The sequence below is a fragment of the Molossus molossus genome, unplaced genomic scaffold (assembly GCF_014108415.1).
Source record: "Molossus molossus isolate mMolMol1 unplaced genomic scaffold, mMolMol1.p scaffold_m16_p_1, whole genome shotgun sequence".
Taxonomy (NCBI): Eukaryota; Metazoa; Chordata; class Mammalia; order Chiroptera; family Molossidae; genus Molossus; species Molossus molossus.
This window is the reverse complement of record NW_023425344.1, coordinates 118083888-118103095: the sequence shown is the minus strand read 5'-3', so window position 1 is coordinate 118103095 and position 19208 is coordinate 118083888. Positions and strand designations below refer to the sequence as shown.

The window sequence follows — 19208 nt, the reverse complement described above, 5'->3', positions numbered from 1 at the left end:
CTACCTATATTCTACAGTAAGATACCTGAACTTCATGTCTGCAACCCTCCCATTCACATACCCACAAATAAACTATTGTTGACTGCCATATTATTCTCTTCTTTCAAGTAGAAATAGTACCACTGAATAGGCAAAATAATCAATATATATATATATTTTTGGTACGTGCTCCTAGCAGGAACCAAACCAAGGACTCTCTGGTCCACAGGCCGACACTCCAACCGCTAAGCCAAACCGGCCAGGGCATAATCAGTATTTTTAATACCAGCAACAGTTACAGGCATTTCTATAACCATGTCATGCACAATTTCTTCATATAGATGTTGCTTATTTTCAGATATAAGAAACTATCATATCCAAAGACTTTCTATGCTAAAATTAAAATAGCAATTATTACATGCAGAGATTTTCTACTGTACTGCCAAGATCTACGTGATTAGAGTACACCTGAAATCACTGAATAAAAGTCATATTTCAGCATTTTATCATTCTACATTTTGCTATGTAAAAATGGTTGCCAGTATCACATCTAGATAATTTTGGGGTCTTAGAATATATAATAGTGCCATTCAGGCCAATTACCAAGGTACAGTAAAATAAATACAAAATTACCAACAATAGCTTTAAAAGTTACGTAGAGTCCTGTTACCTCAAGTCCATTCAAACAAGTATTCAAGTAGCTTCTAAAAGTTATTTTATAAAAAGCATCTTAACATTTTGCACTGTCATGTGGCTCGGTGGATTAGTGGTATCCCATTAACCAAGAGGTTACTTGTTCAATTCTTGGTCAGGGCACAGGCCGGTTGCATGTAGGGGACATGTAGAAAGGCAGCAAATCGATGTTTCTCTCATCAATGTTTCTCTCTCTACCTCTCCCCTCCTCTCTCTTCAAAAAAAAAAAAAAAAAAAATCAATTAAAAAAGCACCTTACCATCTCAAAATGCTGGCTTTGGCTTAAGCTTCATCAAAAGCTTATAATCATGTAAAAGTCATTTTAATTTAATAAAATATTTTATTTTACATGCATACATGCATTTAAAATAATATAGATCCATACCTCATATTCAAGAAAGAATGAGGGAAAATGTTTCCCCTTTCGTTACCAAGGGATCTAACATTTTATATATATATTTCTTATTGTAACCCCTCAAAAACATAAGCAGATAATGAGACATGACAATCAAATGTAATGCATGATCCTTGACTGAATTCTAGACTGGAAGAAGAAAAGCTCTAAAAGAATACATTATTGGTCAAAACTAGGAAAGAAATCTGAATGTGATATGTACATTAATTTTTTTTCCTACAACTTGTTCAGATATATTTTATATAATCAGAGTTGTAATACACAGTTGTGTCAACCATTTATCTTAGATCATTTTATCACCCCCTCAAAAAACCCCATACCCATTAGCAGCTACTCCTCATTATCCCCTTACCCACTCCAGCCTCTGACAACCACTGATTTACTTTTGTCTCTATTGATCTGCCTATTCTGGACCTTTCATATAAATGGCATCACAGAGTATGCAGCCTATTTGTGATGGCCAATTTCATAATTTAGTTTTACTTATCAAGGAAAGCCAACAAGTGAGAGCTTGCCATGGATGTCAAATAGGTCTATTTTACTGAGGGAATGAAGAACTTCTAATCAAGGAAGTTAGTTAAATGAAGGCTGCTTAAAACTTCAACTACACTATTATAATAAAAGGCAAAGCTGAACTTCTTTCTGTATTATGCCCAAGACTTAACCACTAAGCCATTTTTGTCTCCTAATAAATTAATTCACCAATTCTCACTGATTCTACAACCTAATATCTTCAGTGCCGCTCCCTCCTCTCCATTCCAGCCTTGCTAACTTTGTACTATTTCTTGTTCAGATTATTTTAAGACTTCTCACCACTCTCCCAGCCTCCTAATCTCATTATTCTCATTAATTTCCTGTTAGCCAAGTGTTCTTTCTAAACACTAACCCCATATTAATTTAAGTTTAAAGCTGCTTCACCTGACCCAAAGGGTTTCCATCTCAGCACTATGCTAAAAAGTCTTTCATAAAATACCCACCTGTCTAGCCCCAGCTTCTATCACAATGCCTCCCAATAATTTTAGCAATATTCAATTCCTCATTGTTCGTACAATGTATCAGATCATTAAATGGCTTCTTCTACCTTTGTACATTCTATTCCTCCTCCTCTGTAATGCTATCTCCAACTCCTTCTGTCTAGTGAGGGTCCTATTCATTTTTCAAAACCTAGCTTAAAAACCCACTAATACCAGAATTTGTCAGTCCTTAACAGAAAACAGCATTCAACATTCCTTCTCTAACCTTGTAATTCTACTGTTGCACATATCACTGCACTGTGATTTATTTATAGATGCCTCCTTAAAGAGCTGTCCTGTGCCCTGGCCGGTTTTGCTCAGTGGTTAGAGCATCAGCCGGCGGACCGGAGAGTCCCGGGTTCAGTTCCTTCTAAAGGCATGTACCTTGGTTGCAGTTTGTTCCCGGCCCCGGTTGGGGTTGTGTGGTTGGCAACCAGTTGATGTGTCCCTCTCACATTGATGTTTCTCTCTCTCTTCCTCCCTCTCTCCTTCCGGCTCTATCTGAAGATAAATGCAAAAGTGCCCTCGAGTGATGATTAAAAAAAAAGAGTTGTCGGGTATCTATATTCTTCCAGCATAGTATAGCAGCTAGAGAAATACTAGTTGGTAAAAAAAAAAGTCAATCAAGTACTCAACTTATAAATATCACTCCCAATTAAACTTAAGTCTTATGTTTAGAAACCCATTACCCTCAGAATTCATAAAATAATTACAATATGATATTTAGAGTCTTTTTTTTTTAGTTTGTTTATTGATTTTTAAAAGAAAGGAAGGGGTGGGGGGGGAGTAACACAATATAGATGTGAGCGCCTCCTGCACACCCCCTACCAGGGATGGAGCCCAACTCAGGGAGACACCCAACCAACTGACCCACACTGACCAGGGCTGCTATTTAGGGTCTTAAATGGAGGACCAAATTCAGGTTAGGGGAAGAGTTGAGGCCCTACATTTAAGAGAAAAGTATTAAGAATGAACATATTGTCCTGGCAGGATGGCTATATGGTTAGGGCGTCATCCCAAACACAAGAAGGTTGTGATTCGAGGTGCATATGGGAGGCAATGGATTAATGTTTCTCTATCTCCCCCCTTTCTCTCTCTAAAATCAATGAAACATGTCCTTGGGCCCTGGCTGGTGTGGCTCAGTTGGTTGGAGCACCATCCCATGCACCAAAAGGTTGTGGATTACATTTTCCGTCAGCGCACACACACTAGCTGGGGGTTGGGTACAAGTGGAAGCAGCCAATCCATGTTTCTCTCTCTCTCTATCCCCATCTAAAAAAAAAAAATCAATGAGCCCTGGCCAGTTTGGCTCAGCAGTTAGAGTGTCAGCCCGTGGACCAGAGTCCCAGGTTCAGTTCCCAGGGGACACATACCTTGGTTGCAGTTTGTCCTTGGCCCCCAGTTGGAGTTGTGTGGCTGACAATCACTCAATGTGTCTCTCTCTCACATGGATGTTTCTCTCTCTCCCTTCCTTTCTCCCTCCTGTTTATTTTGATAAATGCAAAAAGCAAAAAAAAAAAAAAAAAATGAGGATTAAAAAAAATAGGTATCAATGAAAACATATACTCCGGTGAGGATTAAAAAAAAAGAATTAAGATAGTAATAGTGGTTGCCTCTGAGGGACAAAACCAGGTAGTGAACATATTTTTATTTTTTTAATCTTTTGTTTTTTGAGTTTTGGGCCAAAACATATATACAGAATCAAAGAATAAAAATTTTTAAATCCTAAAAAAAAGTTTATCAATAGTGTTAGAATACTAATAACTAAATTTTTTTTTTTTTAATCAGAGATTAATGAGGAGAGTTCAGTCATATTGGCCTCAGAATGTAACTTACTTCTTTATTTTGTTTTGGTTACACAGAATGAAGAAAATCCTGACCCACAAAGATAAGAAGTTTGCACTTCAAGATATTCTTCACTTAACTCAGAAGCTTAAAAAAGGCAGTGGAAAATATTTTATTCAGAGCTAACTCATTAACACTGACTAGCAACTGCTTTTATTTTTATAAATGCAGAGTCAAAGGAAATATACAGGACTCAAAACCCCAAAACTATTAATAAAACAGTAACATCAGAAGTAGTTACCACCCTGGATGGTTTGCTCAGTGGTTCGAGTGTCGGCCTGTGGTCCAGAGACCCGGGTTCGGTTCCCGCTAAGGGCACCTACCTCGGTTGCAGTTTGTCCCGGGCCCTGGTTGGGTTGTGCGGGAGGCAGCCACTCGATGTGTTCCTTTCACATCGATGTTTCTCTCTCTCTCTCTCTCTCTCTCTCTCTCTCTCTCTCTCTCTCTCTCTTTTCCTCTCCCCTCCCTCCCACTCTATCTGAACAAAAAACGGGAAAATGTCCTTGGGTAAGGATAAAAAATAAAATAAAAAGTAGTTATCTATTCACTTGTTAAGGCAAAACCGGCCAGTGTCTGCGATGAGGGTGCGAACAAACATAACTCGCCTTGTTCGGCATTTATTTAACTGAACAGGGTGCACATGTGCCACTGTAGTGTTAGATCTTATGCAACTTTGCTTGAGTAGACACCCATAGGTCTGAATCCAAAAAACCAGTACATAACAATCTCCCTAATCAAGAATCCATAAGTAAAGCAGAAGCTTTATTCTGGATTCTGTACCAAAAAAAGTGTTAACCTGGATATAGTTTAATGTACTGGTAGTCTCCAAAATGTAAAATAAGTCTAAAAATACAGAAAGGCTATCATAAGGAAGTTTTGGTTAAAACCAGGCAGGTTCAAGTAAAAAGCTACAGAGAAACAGATAAATGGAGGAATTCAAAAGCAAGCTGTTAAATATGAAAAGTGCTCACTTCTATTAAGTATCTGTGGGGGTTTGAATCACTGTAGAGGCTTTAAGAATAGGTTTATGGACCACTTAACAGGGAGGAAGTACTTGGTAAGTGGTTGGCCAGGATAACCTTTAAGATCCCTTTCATCCATGTTAATCTGACACTATGTGAATCAAAAACTATGTTGACTCTGGTATGAAACAAAGTTTAGGTAAGTTTACTGTCATCCTTAATTCTTTAACTACTGTTAAAATGTTTTACTTTCATTCCTAAGGATGACTAGAGGACTTTTGTGAATTCTAAAGTCCTATTTTTTACTCCTTTGGCTCTACAGCTGGGTAGAATACAAAAATATAAATCAAGCTTCAGTCAGTCATATTCCGAGGATCCAGCTATATTAATGCAATATGAATCGAGAAGATAGAAAACAGATACAATGTTTAACGCCAACAAAATCAAATTATTACATTTAAAAAGTCAGCCTGGTGAGTAAAATTATATACTTTCTTTTCAAAGAAATATTATTTCCATATTAAATAACAATCTCAAGCCCACTCTAAGTTTTTGTTTCATAAGAACTTAAATAATGATCTGTAGAGGTTGAAAGGTAAAGACATATCCTTACATTTGAGTTTAAGTGGTATCAATAAAAAGCTCCTCTGGGAACATCACAAAAAAATAATTTTCTCATTTAGCAAAATAAGTCAGCTATTCTCCCTACAAACATATCAAGCATTTATTATCTAGCACATCCACAACAATTTCACAAGGTTACTCTTCCAATCTCTTGATGCTTCTGTCAGAAGAATGTTGGGTTTTGTGGACCAAAGTTTGTAATTTCATACATAAATTATGAATAAATTTTACATAATATATATGCATATTATAATAAAGGTCAAGTAATGGAATTATTTTATGTTAAAGCTTTGTGTTTTTTAATGCTTACATTGGACCAGAAAATAGTAAATGTTGTAATAGCAATTTTGGCTTAAAACTTTCGTGAGGATGGTATATATTTAGGCTCTAAAGTTTAAGTGTGGCCTGTATTAAACTTCTGACTCTATTCCATTCCTTTTTTTTTTTTATCCTTACCCAAGGACATTTTTCCTTTTTTTTTTTTGTTCAGATAGAGTGGGAGGGAGAGAGAGGAAGCGAGAGAGAGAGGGAGAAAACATCGACGTGAAAGGGACACATCGAGTGGCTACCTCCTGCACGCACGACCCAACCAGGGCTGGGGACAAACAGCAACCAAGGTACATGCCCTTAGTGGGAACTCTCTGGACCACAGGCCGACGCTCTAACCGCTGAGCCAAACCGGCCAGGGCCATTCCATTCCTTTTATTTGGATTAACAGGTCATAGCAATGAAGTCACAAGTCAAAGCCCAATGATTCGGTCTGTAAAAGTCAATCTCCTGGGACATAGAGCTGGATGGAGAAAGGTAGAGTGGATCTGGAGAAACAAACAAAAAATACCCAGCACAAAAGATAGCAAAATTCACATATGGTTTATTTATATTTAATGATATAAAATACTGAGTTCTGACTTCAGCTATGAAAACCTGAGCAAAATATTTAATTCCTCTCAGTCTCACTTTTCTTATTCACAAAAATACCATTTACTTCAGAGAATAGTTGTGATGACTAACATTTCTTTAAATAATTGGTTAAGAGGGAAGAAAAAAAGAATATATTAGGGAATGAGAGAAGAGTTAATTCAGTGAAGTCAACAGAAGAAGAATGTGAACAATTCACAAATGATAAGAATAGGACTAGTTCCAAGATTTATTTTTGTCAATAAGAAAACTCACTCATTTAATATTGACTATTAAAAGTCTGTTTATCAGCTATGTTCCAGGAACTGTGCTGGTCAACAGGAATACCAAAATCAAGACACTGATTCTACCCTTAAGGATTTCAGAATCTATTTAGTAGAAAGTAAATAACAGAGATATGAGCTTTTATTTTATTATTTTTAATTAAAAAATTTTGCCCTGCCCTGGCCGGTATGGCTCAGCGGTTAGAGCGTCGGCCAGCGGTCCGGAGAGACCCGGGTTTGGTTCCCGCTAAGGGCATGTACCTCGGTTGCAGTTTGTCCCCGGCCCTGGTTGGGTCGTGTGGGTGGCAGCCACTCGATGTGTCCCTTTCACGTCGATGTTTCTCTCTCTCTCTCTCCCTCTCACTCTATCTGAACAAAATATCGAAAAATGTCCTCGGGTGAGGAAAAAAAAAAAAATTTTGCCCTGGCCAGCGTGGTTCAGTTGGTTGAGCAAAAAGTTTACCTGTTCGATCCCAAGTCAGGGCATACACCCAGGTTTTGGGCTCCAACTCCGTAGGGGTGTGTGCAGAAGGCAACCAATTGCTGTTTCTCTCTCCCTCTCAAATGCAATAAAAACATTAAAAAATAAAAGATAAACCTTTAAAAAGATATATTTTTAATGCTGACATTACTACAGATGTCCAGATTTTCCTGCCTTCTGCCCACCTCCACTCACCGCCACACCTTCCCCTCCCTTGGCCTTCACATTATCCATGTCCCTAGGGTATTCATGTATGTTCTTGAGCTAATCCCTTCACCTTCTTTATGCAGTCATTCCCACCTCCCTCTCCCCTTGGGCATCTGCCAGTCCAGTCCTCAAAACAGACCCATGAGTTAATAAGAGCTTTTAAAAATAAATGTATAAAATTCTGAGGCTCACTCCGTGGGAAGGATTCAAAGAATAAATAATGTTTAAGTTGGATCTTGAAGTTCGAATGAGTTTATCAGAGGAGAAGCATTTGTAGCCCTGTCACTGTGGCTCAGTGGTTGAGTGTCGACTCATGCCCCAAGAGGTCCCCAATTTGATTCCTGGTCAGGGCACATGCCCAGGTTGTGAGCCCAATCCCCAGTGTGGGGCGTGAAGGAGGAGGCCAATCAATGTTCTCTCTCTCTCCCCTTCTCCCTCTCCTTTCCTCTCTCTAAAATCAATAAAGAAAAAATATTTAAAGAGAGGAACTTCCAGTCAAGATGGCGGTGTAGGTAAACGCAGTATCGCGTCCTCCCACAACCACATCAAAGTTACAACTAAACTACAGAACAACCATCATTCAAAACCACCTGAAATCAAGCTGAATGGAAGTCCTACAACTACGAAATTAAAGCAGCAGCCACATCCAGACTGGTAGGAGGGGCGGAGGCACGGGGGGCGGAGGCACGGGGGGCGGAGGCACGGGGGGGCGGAGGCACGGGGGGCGGAGGCACGGGGGGCGGAGGCACGGGGGGCGGAGGCACGGGGGGCGGAGGCACGGGGGGCGGAGGCACGAGGGGCGGAGGCACGAGGGGCGGAGGCACGAGGGGCGACGGGCTGGTCCCACACCCAAGTGTGCCGGATAAAAATCAGGAGGCTCCCACGGCTGGGAAGGTCCTTCCTGAGGACTGAGGGGTCCCCGTCCCACACCAGGTGCCCCGCTCAGGGTTCCAGTGCCAGGAAGAGAAGTCCCCATAACTTCTGGCTGGAAAAACCAGCGGGAACTGAGGCTCAGGGAGGCTGAAGCAGCTGGAGCCCTAGGCAGCTCCTTAAAGGGCCAGCGCACGGACTTATCGGACTCACTCCCTCTAAACTTGGAGGGGAGGCAGCTCAAGGGGCGCCAGAGACGTACAGGGAAGAACTGAGCTGTTTGGCACTGAAGCGAGGGCTGGAGAGGGGGCTTTCTGGGGACAAACGTGCTGTAAGAGGCCTTTGTTCCTTTGGTGAGACCTTCCCTGGGGCGGCAGACAGTCGCCACATCTGGGACTCCAGCAACCTGGCTCACAGTGGTAGCCCCGCCCTGGTGACTCCCTGAGGCAAGCCCCGCCCCACACAACTTTCAAGCCCACCCAAGCTGTTGCCACTTGCTTAACCATAGGATTGGCCTGTCTTGGATCCTGCTTCAGGTTTTTCCCAAATTCTTTCAAACGAGCAGCATCTGGTCTCAGCGAGCCCCATAACTCTCATTAAGTAATACACTGAAACAAACACAGGGAGGCAGCCAAAATGAGGAGACAAAGAAACAGGTCCCAAATGAAAGAACAGAACAAAACCCCAGGAAAAGAACTAAGCGAAATGGAGACAAGCAACCTAATAGATACTGAGTTCAAAATACTGCTTATAAGAATGCTCAATAAACTTAGTGAGAACCTCAGTGAACTTAAGGAGGGCCTCAAGAGCATAAAAAAGGACCAGTTAGAAATCATGGATACACAGTTAGAATTGAAGGAGGCATTAACTGAAATAAAGAATAATTTACACAGCTTCAGTAATAGAGTACGTAAATCCAAGGAGCAAACCATCAATTTGGAATATAAGGAAGCAAAAAATGCCCAATCAGAACAGCAAAAAGAAAAAAGAATCCAAAAAAATGAGGATAGTGTAAGGAGCCTCTGGGACAACTTCAAGCGTGCCAACATTCGCATCTTGGGGGTGCCAGAAGAAGAGCGAGAACAAGAAATCAAAAACCTGTTTGAAACAATAATGGCAGAAAACTTTCCTAACTTGGTGAAGTAAACAAACATACAAGTCCAGGAAGCACAGAGAGTCCCAAACAAGATGAACCGCAAGAGGCCCACACCAAGACACATCATCATCAAAATGCAAAAGGTTCAAGACAAAGAGAGAATCTTAAAAGCAGCAAGAGAAAGGCAGCTAGTTACCTACACAGACAATAGTGTGGGAAAAGGTGGGAGGGGGGCGGGGGTGAGGAGGAGAGCGTCAATGGGGGAAAAATGTGGAACATCTGTAATACATTTTACATCCAACAATAAAGATTAAAAAAAAAAAAAGAAAGAAAGAAAACCAGATCAGGACAAGTCCACAAATAGGAAATAATTGAGATCAGGCTATACATGAATAAAAGTGGGCATAGTGGATTCTGAGTTATTGCCTTTATAATCAAGTATTTATTTACATATCTGCCTTTCCTACAGTAGGAGCCCTGGAAAGGAATGTTCTCCATTAATCTCTATAGTCCTACTGCCAAGTGCATGTACCAATGGGTGACATATAGCTGTAAAAGTTGAGTACAGATCTGGTAGAACATGGTGATAGGAAGATGTAAATTAGTCTCAGGAATAGTAAAATCCAAGAGGATCAAGTTCAAGATAGTGGCATTAGATCAGATAGAAAGGAGACTTTGGCCTTTCAGTTTATCTTGAAAGCATTCACACTAATTATCTTTATCGTCCTCCCTCCAGGTAGGATAGAGTAGCTAAGAGGTAAGCCAGCATTCCCATCTAGAACGAGATAATGCCCAGAAGTCATCTGTCTGAAGGCAGTAGAGAGCTGCTGAGGCAACAAGAACTAGAGAAGCTGGTGATCTTACAACAGAAGTGGCTTCTACTTGCGGGTGGGGGACTTGCAAATTCTGAGAGCAAGCAGAGGAATGCTACAGGGAGGCAGAACAGAAGTTCCTCCAAAAATGTCCACAGCCTAACACCTAGAACCTGTGAATGTTATGTTACATGGCAAGGGGGAATTAATGTTGCAGATGGAATTAAGGTTGCTAATCAGCTAATCTTAAAAATAAAGAGATTATTCTGGATTATCTAGGTCAGCTAATGTAATCAAAGGCTCCTTTAAAGAGGAAGAAAGGGCCCTGGCCAGAGCATCAGCCTGCGGACTAAGGGTGTCAGGTTTGATTCCCAGTCAACGGCACCTACCTTGGTTGCAGTCCATCCCCAGCCCTGGTCAGGTTATGTGGGAGGCAACCAGTTGGTGTGTCTCTCTCATATCAATGTTTCTCTCCCCCCTCCCCCTGCTCCCTCCAACGCTATCTGATGATAAATAGAAAAATATCCTCGGGTGAAGATTAAAAAAAATAATAAAGTGGAAAAAAGGGACAAGTGGAGGTCAGAGTCAGAGAGAGAGAGTTGACGGTGCTATACTGACTGCTAGCTTTGAAGATTGAGTAAGGGGCCACAAGCCAAGGAATGTAGGCAGCCTCTAGAAGAGAAAAAGGCAAGGAAAGAAATTCTCCTCTAGAACCTCTGAAACACAGTCTGCCAACATGCTGATTTTAGCCCAGTGAGATTCACTCTGGATTTCTTTTAGAAATGCGTGAAGACAATAAATTTGTATGTTTTTGTCAGTAAATGTATGAGAACTTATTAGAGCAACAAAAGGATTTTAATACTGAGATGTGAAGGGGTACCTCACAGACTGGTCAGTATTCCCCTCAGGACATTTGTTGAATCCTGGGATTACACAGGGCCAACACTAAAATTCTAAAAGTAAAGCCTCTGAAAAACAGGTGGTGTTTCCAGGAGTCTAGAAAGAGAATTGTTACAGTTTGAGACCCCTAGGGGAAGAACTGCTAAGAATTCAGTAGGTTCTTAGATAAAGAACCTAAAGGGCTAGTGGCAAAACAGACAGACTGAAACTGTACAGGGCTAGAACTCAGCCTTATTAGATTAACGTGTCTATTTACCAATCTAACCACCAATCTGAAGAAAGAATGAAAATCTTCAATATTGAATGTAAACTGTGATTGAAAAATAAAATTTTAATTAAAAAAAAAAAAAAGGAAAAACATCCTCTCTAGAGTGATCTATCTTTATCCAGAATCTCTAAAATATTTTATACATAATGTATGGAATGCAATGAAAAGTACCAAATGACGGGAACATATGACTGAAAACTGAGAGAAAAAATATTTATAGAGACTAACAGATACTTGTAACATTGTAGTTAGTTGATAAAACTTTTAAGAAAGATTAATATGCTAAAGAAAACAGAGCAAAACTTGGAAAACAAAATAAAACAAAAAAATCACCAAAATATTAGCATCTATAAAAAACTTACATGGAAACTCTAGAATTGAAATATACAATATCTGAAAATAAAACCTAATTAAGAGGTATTCAACAGCAGATGGGACATACAAGAAGACAGATTTGGAAACCCAGAAGATCAATCAATAGAAATTATCCTAATTGAAGCACAAAGAATAGAGGATGTACAAAAAAGAGCATTGGACACATATGGAACTTAAAAAGCCCTAACAAATGTATAACTGGAGTCTCAGAAGGATGGGGATAAAAAAGGAAGACCTGAGAATTTCCAAAATTGATAAAAGACATCACTCCCACATATTCAAAAGGACCTGAAGATCCAAAACAAGCAAAAACAAGTAGGCACATTAATAGTTTTCTATATGTCTTTCAAAGACAAAGTAAAAATCTCACAAGCACCCAGATTAAAGACTCATTAGCTTCCTCCCACCACAAACAGTGGGAGCCAGTCAACAATGTAATCTTTAAAAAAAAAAATTTTTTTCTTTATTGATTTTAGAGAGAGAGGAAGGGAGAAGAAGACATAGAAACATCAATAAGAGAGAACACTGACTGGTCGCCTCCTGCATGCCCCTCACTGGGGATTTGGCCCAAAACCTGGGCATGTGCCCTGACCAGGAATTGAACCGGCAACCTCTTGATGCATAGGTTGATGCTCAACAAAAAATATTTACTAATTCATTAAAAATAATAAGCCCTATTATATGTCAATACAAAGACATTTTTTATTAAATTAAATATGTTCTAAAACAAAAATTTAGTGAGAGTAGTATACTATTTCACATACTTAAAAGTCTTTGATACCTAGCTAACTAGAAAACAGCGGGATTCCCGTATCTGCTTCTGAATTCATGCTCTTAGATACGTTGTTTCATTTGAAGAATAAAAATAATATGGCCTCACAAAGATATGTATTTAGAAAAAGGAGGAACACTTTCAGCTAATTATATTCTTTTTGATATTACACCAAAATGCAAAAAGTGGCAATTTCCTAAAGACTAGTTGCAAGGTAGACTCTGAAATCATATCAAAGAACTTTTTCCCCCCTCACTTTCCAGATTTATTAAAGAAAATGCAATAATGGTAAATCTGTAAAACTAGTCAATTCCTTGGAATTTTTCCCTCGAAAATGTGACATCTGATTTCCAAATACATGCCAGTGTACAACGTTCCCAATTGTATTAAATAGCTGAGAGGCTGAAATCTTAAAATATTCTGCTTCCAACTTTCCCTAGTCTGTGGTCTCTGTCTTTGGATCACTGCCTTAACAGCTACTATGGCTTAACTTTTGTCTGTAGCTTTCTGAGCTCTTCTGTGTGTAGCAATTGCAATATTTGAGATGCTTCATTAAGAACTGAATCTCGCCCTGGCCAGTTTGGCTCAGCGGTTAGAGCGTCGGCCTGTGGTCCCGAGAGACCCGGGTTCGGTTCCCGCTAAGGGCACGTACCTCGGTTGCAGTTTGTCCCTGGCCCTGGTTGGTCGTGCGGGTGGCAGCCACTCGATGTGTCCCTTCACGTCGATGTTTCTCTCTCTCTCTCTTCCTCTCTCTCCCTCCCACTCTATCTGAACAAAAAAAAAATGTCCTCGGGTGAGGAAATAAATAAATAAATAAATAAATAAATAAATAAATAAATAAATAAATAAATAAAAGAACTGAATCTCCTGTGTCTAAACCAAGAATATGCTTGTCTAAAGCAACAGGCTTTAGTTTTGTTTGATTTGCTTTGGCAACTGCATCCTGTATCAGGCAGCTCCTGGACCAAAATTTGAATTGCCTTAAGCATTACCAGGTAGTCATCAGATAAAGCTATTACACCAACCTTAACATTATTTTTACATTCAAATTGATTAATGGCTCTGCATTTTCAGCTTCAGTGACAGCTTTTCTGTATAATGAGTTATCAAGTCCTAAAGTTTAATTAATAGCTAAACCAAGAGCAAGAAGCCAGTCAATTGCTTCTTGTGGATCCTGAATCTTGAAAGGACAGTTAACATCTCTAAGATACTTTTCAAAGAACTTGAGCCAGTCACTGCTGTGCATGTTTCTTAAATTACCTGTCTTCAATCTTGTAGTGTCTGATTTTTCTGGTCTTCAAGCCAAGCAATAAAGTTTCTAAATTCCATTTCATCTTTGCAGTTGAAGCTGGCAGGGTTGTGGTAGTGGAGGGCTGTCAGTTTGCACTGGAACATGGTCCAGGCTTCTCAATCTGGTCCCCTGGGCTTTGGTCAGAAGAGAGGTGAGGAGGTACAGGCACAAGCACCAGCAACACTTCATATTCTTGTTATATTAAAATCCTTATTCTGTATTTTGAATGGATCATTTACCAATGCATATTTGTGAAATATCACAAGTGGTCATTGGAAAATTGGTCATTTGGAATATATTAGTTGATTATGTCATGCAGATCTTCTAAATGTTGATATAGATTATTATACAGTATCTCGTCAGAAGTTTTTAAGCACTAGGAAGCCGTCTGTCTCATATTAGCAGATATGTTTCCCAAAATTCTAATTTCCACTTTAAAACTTCAAATTCTGAGGGCGGTTTGCTTGAAATGACAGACATATTTCTTTCATTTGAAGACACATTTATCATGTTTATTTGCCATTTGTCTAAATAGTTTGTCAGTCATTCTTTCAAGTACAAATGGTGTTCCAACACACAAGCAGCTTGTTCAGGTCACAAATTAAACAAATGTTTTTGAGACAACGATTGTACTTTAGTATGTAGCAGTGCTCCACGCATACCTCCAATTCTGCCACATAAGCTATTACGATGTATACTTAAAGGATAGAATGTAAAACTAATAATTTTTACTTCTTCATCGAGGACAATAATTGAAACCTGAACTTTTTACCGTGTGGTATTGAAGAATACAAGAAATACTAATATGTTATCCTGTGGTCTTACCCACCAATTGCTTCCATACCATTAGTACAAATGTCAGCACATTAAAAAGGCATATAATTTCTCAGTATTATCATAAAATAGTTTTTCGTTCATAAACCATACTTTGAAAACTACTATATTAGAGTGACTTAACTGTTTTTAACATTACTGTTGGTTTATATATAGTGCTCGGAGGGGGGGGGGGGGAGTGATAAAGTGCCAGGGAACTATATGCAAATAATAAAGTTTATAAAAGGGTCACCATATGTTCAGAGGCCTTAAAAAGCTTGTCCTCTTGGAATTTAAACACTTTTTTCTTGTCATCTTCTTACACTATTGCTGCGGCGTTATCTAGAAATCATAAAATAGTTTATTAGTGCCAGAAGAAAATCTTGTCTACCTACCTCCCTTTGGTTTACAGATAAAGAAATCAAAGTAGCAAGCATTTACGGGGCAAGGACAAACTTCAACAAGTATTTACTGAATTTCTAGTGTGTCACAGACTATGTCAGTGTGCTGCATGCTATGGGTGAAGAAGACTCATCTCTCACCCTTCACAACTCTTATATCTAAAGACACTTAGGTAATGGGATGGCTATATTACAACCTCATGTAGAATACACCAAACTTCATATGAGGTGCTATGCAAACATAAGATAAAGAAGCATTGGAAAGGTGAAGGAGAGGGATCTGGAACAAGATATGGCAATATCTGAGCAGAGTCTGAATCGGAGTACATAAGGCAGTTAGGAAGAGAAAGAGTATCCCAAGAAGGACCAGCCTGAACAAAAATAGGAAAACACAAAGGTGTATCATAGTGTTGTATATTAAGGAATCAGAAGTAGTACAATGAAGGTGGTAAGAAAATCAGGAATAGCAGCACATGAGACTGAAAAAATGATTTGACATCAATCAAGATGGGAAAGCCATGAATGCCATATTAAGGAATCAGACTATACTTATAATGGGAGGAGGGAGTGTTGGAGAAGCAATTAAGCCTTTTTTAGTAGAAACATGACTACTATACTTGTATTTGATAGTATGACTAGAAGCCTAGAGGTAAGGAGGCAAAATAAAAAGAGGTTGTAGATTAGGATTAATTAGTGAAAAGATTAAGGATAACAAAAAACAAATTTCAAAGGTAACCCGATCAAGGCTAATTGAAGTGGGAAATTGGGGGTGGGGAGATGATTATTACATTCTAAGAATGGTTAACTGGTAAGTCGGTCAAAGGTAAAAGAGTCGTGAGGAGAGAAGGCAGTAAATTTGGGTTTCAAGTGGGTTTCAGAGAAATATCTGTCCAAATGTCTCAAAAATCAATGTGTCCACATTAGGGGTTTGTACTTGTAAGTACTAAGAATCAGAAAATACTTTTCAGTACCTAGGTTACTTAATCCCTAAAAAAAATGTATAATCATGATTAAGAGAAAGGATATATTATCAAATAAATGAAGTCGGTTCATTGTTGAATTATAAGTATAACAGTTTCAAAGGAGATAGCAAAGCAAGCCTGGGGAGGAGTGACTGGGATTATAGCTATTCTTAGCACTGTCTAAACAAATGTCTTAGTACTAAGGAAATGCTACCTAATACTTCATTATCTATCTGCTCTACTGCTGCCAAAATGTATTAAGTGTCAGGTCGGTTGTGACATTTCTTTTAAATGGAACATAGCAAAAAGGAAAAATGCTATTGAACAATGTTTACATTTTTTAAAAAATTACACGGGAAGCCCTAGCCAGGTAGTTCAGTTGGTTAGAGCATCATCCCAATATACTAAGGTTGTGGGTTCGATGCCTAGTCAGGGCACATACAAGAATCAACCAATGAATGCATAAATAAGTGGAACATCAAATCCGTGTTTCTCTCTTTCCCTCCACCCCAAAATTAGTAAGTAAAAATAAAATAAAAATTTTAAATTACATAGGAAAACTCCCAGCACAGTATTTGGCATTTCTCATTTATACCCTCACAACCTTTTGGCCTTAATACCAGCATTCTCATTTTTCAAAATGAAAAAAAGTGCAGGAGGCAGCTGATTAATGTTTCTCACACCAATGTTTCTCTTTCTCCCTCTCTCTCTAAAAAAATCAATAAAAACATTTTTTAAAAAATGAGACATTATATCTGAGATCAAGCCAGATGACCATGTATTACTGGATGAATGAGAATGTAGGAAGAAAGCAAACTTTTAGGAAGAAATTTAAATTATATATGATTGTAGAAATATACTGATTAGAATATGTCCTGTTATTGTGGAATTCAAGATTCAACACTGGCCCACATTTTAATTAGCTAGGGCAGGTCTGTTTTGCTTTCTTTTACATACTATTCAGCTTTTGAAACCACTGAAAATAAAGCAAGGACTTCCATTACTATTTCTATGGGCTTCATCCCGGGTTAGAAGTCTCTGATCATTCTCACCTAATAAGTGAACATCAAATGTTCCTAAATAAATTCTCATCTTTCTATTGATCACATCATTTAAAGGGAATAATTAAGCTATCTATAAACTTACATAGTAACATAGTGTTAAGATCAAAGGATGACCTATATATATATTGTCAAGGTCTTAGCAAAGTTATGGCCTGTGAAATAGTGCCTAAAGAAAGACAGTATCTAATATTAAATAATGAAGTAGGAAAGGTGCACAAAGATATAGGTTCACTGTCATAAAAGAAATGAAGGGGGATTGATTAACTTCAGAAAGAAAAATTTTTCCTTCAAGCTTTCTAAACAACAGCTATGTTTTTTTGGGTTTCTGTTGTTGTTTTATCCAAAGTGCCACCCTGGTAACAATGAATATGAGTAAACATGAAAGCAGATTTTAATTTTTTTTTTTTACTCAGGAGTTAAACATTGGAATGAGCTATATCACAAAGTAGCTCAGTTGTTTATTTGTCCTTAAACAGAGACTGCAGTGTTACAGAGATAATTCTTTAGAGACATTAGGCAAGAACAGGCACTCTCAACCCTTGAGGTGCATTTAAATAATCCAGGGAAGGGAAGATTTTTAATGACAATGTCTACTCCAAACTCCCACCGACCCATTTTTAGTCTGGGGTGGGGATTAAATGTCTAAATTTTTAAAAATCCTCAGGGTAAAAAAATCTCAATAAGTATATTTTATCAATGTCAACATACTGGTTATGATATTATGCGTTTTGTAAGACGTTACCATTGCAGAAAAATCAGTAAAGGGCACATGGGACCTCTGCATTACTTCTCGCAACTCTCAAATTCCTGCCAAATCTAGGAGATTACAAACTATTCTTTTAGTCTTAGCCATTGAAAGGTAATTAGGAATGCTTATCATTTAAAGGTATAATAATGCTTTGCAAAGCCAAATACAATTATTTAAGGTTAATCCAAATTTAAAAATCCAAAACTACTAAGCCCTCCCATTGGTATATAGATCGACTGGATAAACATTATACATGTTGGTCTTTCACCTCTTGATGGAGCCAAGACATATAAATAATGGTAAGCAGCCTCTAAGGTGGCCCCAAGGATTCCTGCCTCCATGTCTTAACACTTTTGTGTAATCCCCTCCTCCTGTTTATAGGATGAATTTAGTTACTCACAACAAGTAGAATATGGCAAAGTGGTGGGATGTCATTTCTGAGATTAAGTTATAAAACACAACTGTGGCTTCCATTTTGGGAGTGCTCTCTTAGACTCCTTGCTCTGTAGGAAAGAAACTACTGTGTTGGTAAGCTACTTAATGGAGAAGCCCACAGGGCAAGGAACTGATGTCTCTGGCCAATAACGAGCCAGTGAAAATCTGACACCCACCAACAGCCATATAAGTGTCCATGGAAGAGTATCACTCCCAAACAAGCCTCGAGACCTGCAATCCTGCTGGATACTTTGCAGCCTTAAAAGAGACTGAGCCAGAGGCACCCAGTTAAGCTGTATCCAGATTCGTGACCCATAGAAATTGTGAGAATAATAAATGTTCGTTGTTTTTAAACCATTAATTGGGGTAGTACAGGGTTAGAGAAGTAATTCATGGGCTACCACAGGTCAAAACCCAAAAAAGAAATCTAACATGATGACTTCTGCTAACTTTTCTTCGTAAGTATCAAACCTCCAAGCTTCAACAACACTATCACCAACAATTTAAAAACTCTTCTGCTGTGGCCAACCTCACCATTAGTCAGACACCTTCCTCATTCTCAATTTCTCAGTATGGTTTCCTATTCCTCTTTTCTATCCATCCGAATCCTAGTCATCTTCCAGATCTAAATATGTATCACTATTCACTTAGCACTTGACTAAACTACTTACTGACCCAATAGCTTTGCATGTCTTTACTCAAAGATATCATGAACTCCTTCAGAAGTCTCACAGTACAATACTGAGAAGCCTTTACAGTATTTAAGACCTTACTTCCCTAAAGAAACTCAACTATTTTTGTTTAAAACAAAAACTCCAAGTAGTGGGGAAGGGTAGAAGGAAAACCAAGTGCTCTAACCAAGAAGGTGAGAGAAATGTCACTATAGTGTTTGGTTTGCATGTTTGAAAGAACTGAGTAAAGACCACCTCATCTGAAGGAGAGCAGTGATATGACAAATCCCCTTCAACTCCAAGCACTTGATATTTTCCTTTCCTTAGTTT

At 38.7% G+C, this 19208-nt stretch overlaps 1 protein-coding gene across 2 annotated transcripts in view; it reads right to left on the bottom strand.

The window, feature by feature from the left end:
• The window catches only part of ARIH1 (ariadne RBR E3 ubiquitin protein ligase 1), a 134936-nt gene that overhangs the window by 110330 nt on the left and 5398 nt on the right, over positions 1 to 19208 (bottom strand). The window lies entirely within an intron of this gene.